The sequence below is a fragment of the Mus caroli genome, chromosome 12, assembly GCF_900094665.2.
Source record: "Mus caroli chromosome 12, CAROLI_EIJ_v1.1, whole genome shotgun sequence".
In the NCBI taxonomy this organism is placed as follows: domain Eukaryota; kingdom Metazoa; phylum Chordata; class Mammalia; order Rodentia; family Muridae; genus Mus; species Mus caroli.
Genome location: NC_034581.1, coordinates 7,794,193 through 7,801,294, shown reverse-complemented (window position 1 = coordinate 7,801,294; position 7,102 = coordinate 7,794,193). Strand labels below are relative to the sequence as shown.

Below are 7,102 nucleotides of genomic sequence, written 5' to 3'. Positions count from 1 at the left end.
TGGGGAGACCCAGAAGCATCGATTCTGTGATGCTGATAAAATGTAAATGTTTAGAATAATTAAATCTTAGGTTAAAGATGATGAATTGCTCATGAAAACTACCTTCCACGACTCGTCAGACACCAGAGTAGACATTTGCCTTGGGTCTTCTGTGACCTGAGAGGGGCAGGCCTGAGGGGACCAAATAATGAAGACATAAGGGACAGAAAGTCCAAATAGGCTCTACAGTGGCCCACACCCTCATTTTGAGGCAGGGTCTTCTGCCCACTACTGAGAACTCTCTCCTCTGGGGCAGACCTCTTTTGAAGATACAGGTTTCATGGGCTAGTGAAATGGCTCACTGCATAAAGGCACTTGTCACCAAGCCTGACCTTCTGAGTTCAATCCACAGGACCTGCCTGATGGAAGCAGGGGACCAATCCCTGATAGTTGTCCTCTGAGCCCTTTTTCCACATGCCAATGTGTGGATGCACCCACACAGATACATACAGAAAAATTAAATGTAATAAAAATAAATAAATGCAAGCTTCATCTCTTTGAAACCTGGTGCTCTTTACCCTCTGACTCAGTGTAGGTTTTGATGGAGGAAGAACCCTTATGAAGCCCACAGACATCACAGGGCACTTCCATGAGTCCAGAAAAGCATCTTTCTCCTTGTATAGATGCCTCTTGTCACCATCATAAACGTCCCTAGTTTTGCTAGGTGCATGTCTGTGGTGATTGTCACCAAGTCTGGGTTAGGGGCCGGGAGCAGCCAGCAGAGCTTGTAGTGTCTGTCTGGTGGGAACCCTGAGAACACTGGGCGCCTACAATTCTGAGCAGCTGGCTTTGAGGAATGGTTGCATGCCTGCACAACTTAAAAATCTGCAGTTTGGGGGCGGGAGGGGGAGCGCGGGGGTGGGTTCCCACGCGTTCCATTTCTCTTCCGGGCTGTTGGTTGTGTTTTCGCTCAGTGCCAGTGCAGGGAGGCCAGGCGTGTCTTCAGGACCACACGCTGCCCTTGCATAGGTCCTTGGTTGTTAATTCAACCTTAGCTGGAGCCATTTCTCGGTGACTCCCTCTCCCATTCCCAGCTTTCCACTCAGTTCCTTTTTCCTTTCTCCATATGAGGTGCATATGCTTGGTGCATAAGTCCAACCATCTCTTCAGACTTGGTAAGTCGAGGAAAGGAACAAAACATCTTGTTCCTCACTATGTGTGAGTCTTCAGGGAGCGGGCGGTGGTAAACAGCGGCAGAATCAGGGGCGTTTCCTCCTTCGTACTTTGTTGTAAAACAAGTTGGGGCCTCGTGACAGCTCAAGAAGACAGCTCAAGAAAACCCTGGCAATTTTGCGAAGTGTTGCTTTGGACACGACTTTCAAGAGGCATTTTTCTTAGGCCACGAGAAAGGTCATTTTTCTTCTTCTGGATTGAGGTTCTCTCCGGGGAGTGCGCAGGGTGGGAGGTGTGGGACATGACCTTGATATCCCTCTGGGGCAGGGCGGGACACTCCTGAGGAGGTGACTCTGCACTTGGGCCTGGGCCGGGATGCAAGTCCCGCACTGCTGTGTCTGGGTGCAACCATCGGTGCGTGGGGCTCACCGTGGGACCCCCCTCAGTTTGCGGCGGTCCGTGCGCGAGCGCCGCGCCCTGGGCCGGGGGGAACCCTGGCGGAGAGCTGCACGCCAGGCGGCGGGAGGAGCAGAGAGCAGCAGGGCGTTGACTGAGAGACTGGCCCCGCCCGGTCCCGCCCGCCTCCCGAGGCACCCAGCTCCGGCCGGGCGGGATCCGCGGACTCAGCGACCCGTGCGGGCTAGCCCGCTCTCCTGCCGCTGCGGCGGCGGGCGCGGGGCTGCGCGGCGAGGCCGGATCCCTGCAGCACGGACAGGCGGCGTCGCAGAACCCAGCCAGCCAGACGCACCGAGACTCCCTACTCCTGCAGGTACCTGATCGGGTCTCCACCTCCCCGCGCGCCCGTGACACTTCTCCGTGCGACCCTTCAACTTTATTGTACCTTCCTCCACCTTTGCTCTTTCAGTCCCCAATGGCTCTCAGGTCGTGGGAGTAAATGCTGCTAAGGGTGCCTGGCTTCCTCCTCATCCTCCAGTCCCGGAGCCAGAGCCCGCCGTCGCTGGAGCTCGAGCTCTGCCTGTTGCGCGAGCTGCGGACTGCCCAAAGCGAGCGTGGGTCTCTTTGGATGCCTGGGGAAGGGAGCTAGGGCCAGCTTTTGGGAGTAGGAGGTTAAGTGGAGGACTGACTGGAGACTGGAGCATGGGTGAGCCAGGGAAAGGCGGCACCTCCTGTGGGGGCATCCCCGGGGCGTTTCCTAAGCTGGGAAGCCCTTCCTTTCCTTTCTCGGGAGGAGGCGCTTTCCTGGCAAATGTTAGTGTTTCCCGGGGCGCCTGCTCCGCCTTCTCTGCCATTTCTCCCCCTCCCCTCTGCCCTGCAGTGTTGCAAGGCGCCCCGCGACAGTTGCAGGCAAGAGCGTTCCCAGGGCCCTTGGTGCGGCGCTGAGCCCGGGAACAGTCAGCGCGCTTTAGATGGGGCGACTTGGGGCTCACTGGGCCCACGTGGAACGGTCCCCAGAGTCTCATTTGAATCTGCGGTAGTGGCGCGAGGTGGGTCCGTAGGATCAGGAACTCTAATTTCTTTCATCCTCGCTGGTGGCTCCAATCAGACCTCAGGAGGTGCCTGGAAGGAGCTAGACCTGCCGGCAGGGGCCGCGGCTAGCCTGGCCCGGACTCCTTTCGCATTGCAGAGCTTATGTTTCCTTGTGCCCCTCTCTTCCGTATCCCTTGCCTCCTTGTCAGATTTAGGACAGGAGCACCCTTTGCGACCTTGGTCCCCTCTTCCTTGTACCTGTCTGGTCTAGAGAGAACGCGGTGATAGCGTAATTTCAGCGTCCCTTGGCAAGGACAGAAATCTGCCAAGAACTCCCTTAACCCGTAAGAGTTATTTGGGGGGCCGGGTGAACCGAGATGTTCCTTTTGATCACACTAAGAGAGTGGATTTGTGATTCTTCCAAGCTGTTGGGTTTTCTCTTCCACTCTGTCTGCTGAAGGCAGAGAGACAGGTGAGGGGAGGAAACTAGATCAGAAGGCTTCCCACTCTTTGAATAGATTTGTTTATACAATTTGCATAACCATCGGTTTAGGACTGGGTTTTACTCCTCTAGACTTCTTGTGAATACCCTTCCAGGTAAACTGGAAGCAAGCATTTCCCCCAGTACCTTGCCTCCTGTTAAAGGTAATGGTTTGCTAGAATGTCTGTTGATTCTGTACTTGAACTATTTCCGTGGGTTCCTAGCTCTCTGAGGTGACCGATTCACTCAGTGTGCTCTGGCCTGTCACAGCGGAAAGGATGCCAGAGTTAGTTTTGCTCTTTTCCTTCCAAGTAATTGGCTTCTGTCTCCTCTTACACCGTCTTTTCAGGACTAGACGTTGCCGGTGTTGGGATGGGGAGAAGGTCATGCTGAAGTGATTAAGACTTCTGGGTCTAAAGCATGTTGTGAACACACTAAAAGAACTAATGGGATTTTGTGTGGGAGCTGACAGTGCCTACCCACAGCCATGAATGAAGGCAGCCTAGCTGTGTGGTTTGCCTAGGAGAGCAAGTTGGGAAGTCTAAAGCTGTCTTGGATTTGTTCAGAAATGTTAAAATACTAATAACTCCGTGGGCAGAATTGGTGTCCTAGCTCATCTCTGGTGCTGTGGTAAATTACTCACAAAACAACTTGAAAGTGTATTTGACTTATAATTTCAGTTCATTGTGGCAGAGAAGTCACGGCCGCCCGAACTTGAGAGTACTGGTCACATTATGTTCACAGTTGAGAGCAAAGAAAGACGGATTAACACATGTATGCTAGTACTCTGGTAGCTTTCTAGTTTTTCACTCAGTCCCTAGTTCCAAGCCCAGGGAATAATGCTGCCCACAGTGGGCAGTTCATCCCACATCAATGAATGTAACTGAGATCATCTTTCACAGACATTCTTGGAGGCTCTTCCTTCAGGTAATTTGAGACTGTGTCAAATTGACAGTTAAAATTAACATCACATTTGGGTTTGCCAGCAATTTCCCAACTAAGGGTCATCCTTCTTCTGCTTTTCTTCTTGGGAAGAGGAGGGAAGGAGATTCCTGTATTGTCTGTCCATGGAACTCTTCCCTGCACTGTAATTCTTTACAGATATTGCATGGCATCTCTCTGTTCTTCCACAGATTCCAGTCTGCTCTTGTGTGGCATTTGGTACTGGAATGTGTGTCAGCTTGGAGAAAGCAGGTACCAAAGGACTTTCCTCCTCTCCCCTTGAAAATAGAGAGCATTTTAAATAGATAACATTTATTGACTGCCTAAGGCATTGGCTGGATACTCTGCTAGGTGCTTTTCTGGGGATTGTCTCATGTGAAGATGTAAGGCTTGCACTCTTTATATCACTGCAGTGTTGATGTGGAAGCTTGCCATGAATGGAGTGCTTCCTGAGTATGATGGAGGCCAACGGGAGGGTGGCCTGAGGTTTCCCTAGGAAGGAAGGACAGCTGTCAAGGTAGGTGCAGGCAGAGGGAAAGATGGATTATTCCCGTTTACTTCTCAGGCACTAGCATGATGGATCCTTACAGTGTCACAAGTGAGACATAGCTTTTCTAAAACCTTTTAAAAAAATTGAGGTCTCATGTAGTCCAGGTTAGTCTCAGACTCATTGTATAGTCAAAGGTGACCTTGAACTTGACTGACCTGAGTACTGGAATTTCAGATGCATGCTACCGTACCTGATTTATACTGTGCTGGGATCTACCCAGAGTTTCCTGTATGCTGGGCAAGTACTCTACAACCAGGCTACAGACCCAACACTCTTGTGTGGAATATCTACAAGGAGATCTCAATCAAAGAGAACCGACTACCAACCTCAATAAATGGTCCTTTGTGGCTCTTTGACTTAGGCCACTTCTCTGGATTCTTTCTGTTTCGGTACAAAGACTTAGATCGCTATTATTGTTACCTTATACTAAGATCTAAATGCTAAAAGCTTTTTTTTTTTTTTTTTTTTTAAAACTCCTATTAACTCATTTCATTCTGAGGATAACCACATGAGGTAGGCTTAATCATTGCCCTGTTGTATAGGAGAAGGAGGAGACAAGACCGTCCAGCAGGAGAAATGTAAAGCCAAAACCCTGAGTCTTGCAGTCAGCCTGCAGAACGACTGTGAGGCTCTACACCCTATGTCTGGTTCTGTGTCTCACCTGCTTTGCCCTCTCTGTAGTGAAATCTCAGACAGAGTTTGGTCATGTGACTGGTAGGGAAACCCATGGTTATCAAGTGACTTTAGGTTCTGTGTCCCAACCTTAAGAGGAACCTGGAAGAATAGAATTTAAAAGCTCAGCTAATGCTTAAAAGAACTAGGACCTGAGTCATAGCAGGAGAATAGAGACTGGTGAAATCATACCAAGATTAACAGACAAGAGTCAGGCAGTGGTAGTGCATGCTGCATGCATTTAATCCCAGCACACAGAAGGAGGAAGAACTCTATGAGTTTGAGGCAAGCCTGGTCTACAGAGTGAGTTCCAGGACAGCCAAGGCTACACAGAGAAACCCTTTCTCAAAAAACAAAAACTAAAACCCCAAACCCACAAAACCAAAAAACGACCCCCAAACAAAAACAAGAACAAGAACAAAACCAAAACAACAACAAAACACCCCCCAAAGACAGAATTTAAAAGTTTTGTCTTTTCCAGCCGGCTTCTCAGTGGACTCTGCTCAGCTGACTAGAAAGGAAAGAGGGCAGGCAGAATATAAAGGATCTAAAGAAAAAAATCACCAGCTAGACAAACATCATGGTTGTTTTCAGATAATATCTGAGAAACCTAGAAAACCCATAGATTAGAGCCACAGTGACACATTCCCTAACCCAGCGTGGAGGAACTGTCCCCAGGTTTGTGTCATGGAGTCCTCATGGCACCTTGATTATGATAAGTCACAGCAGGGCAGAGCTAGCAGGATGGAGAGATGAGCTTCAAACATGGACTGACTCCAAACGCACTGTCTTTTAGCTTCATTTTCTTGTTTCCAATGAAGAGTCCTTTGTGGTAGCTGAGTTAGAATTTCATTCTGAAAGCAACCTTTCTTTTTCTTTCTCCTCTTTTCTGAGACAGGGTCTTAAGATTCCAGGCTGACCTCAAACCTACTCAGTAGCTGACCTGAGCCTCTTCCTGCCTCCTTCTCCTGAGTGCTGGGATGATAGACCCACACCACTATGGCACGTGCAGATCTGGGACTCCAACTCAGGACCCTGTGAATGCTAGGCAAGTACTCAGCCAGCTGAGCCAATCGCCAGCCCTGATGCTGATTTCTCAATTCTGACTATATTGGTCTGGAGCTAAGTGAGCACAAAGGAAGGGAAGTGAATAGGAGAAGAAGATGAGAATTTTTCTGTTGTTATTTCACTTTCCATGGGGCTGCTATTGCAGGATGCAAGGGCAGGAATAGGAGTTGACTTCAGTAAAATGCTTAGAACCTGGAATGAAAACGAAGGCTGACCTGGACCCTGCAATGCTTGACTCTCTTATTTGTTCTCACCATATTTTGAAGCTTCCCAGGATGAGCACATTATAAAAGTAATCTTTAATAACCTAAAAATAGCTACTAGCCTAGATTGTGATATTGTCGTCTTTGTTTGGGGCTGGGGGTTGTCTCACTTGCTTTGGAACCCTGCAGATCCTTGGACCATGGTTTTCTTGTAAGAGACACTGTATAAATATTGTCTTTAATTGCACAAGTGTTGCATGATAAAGGCTCATGGTCTGCTCGCTTTTAGTCAACAGTGCTACAATTGAGCAATCAGTGTTTATAAGCAGCTGGCTTCAGTGAGCTTGGGGACCTTCCAAATGAATGAAATGTCCTGTTTACTGTCAACAGCACATCTACTAGATGCTCATCAAAGCTAATGATTAATGAATGCAGTCAGATATTTGCTCTACAAGAATTTGAGCACCTGCTTTGTGATGTATACTATGCTAGGAGCTGGGTCTACTGTGGTAAGGGTGACAGATACTGAAGAGAGAAGATGTGTGTGTGTGTGTTGCGGCCTGCCCGCAGTCCACAACACGAACGGTTCAACTGAGAATGGCAGTT

General features: G+C 49.1%; 1 protein-coding gene across 6 annotated transcripts in view; it reads left to right on the top strand.

Moving 5' to 3' along the window:
• The first annotated feature begins 1,016 nt into the window (after positions 1–1,016).
• The window catches only part of LOC110307312 (potassium voltage-gated channel subfamily S member 3), a 52,786-nt gene continuing 46,700 nt past the window's right edge, over positions 1,017–7,102 (top strand). For 2 of the 6 annotated variants that reach the window (XM_029484338.1, XM_029484341.1), the window contains exon 1: positions 1,767–1,921. The gene's annotated coding sequence lies outside the window, so the exon portion shown is untranslated. Of the gene's footprint in view, positions 1,155–1,732; positions 1,922–2,476; positions 2,598–7,102 lie in introns of those variants that run through there. The other 4 variants (XM_029484339.1, XM_021179549.1, XM_029484337.1 and 1 more) reach the window with 4 other exon arrangements.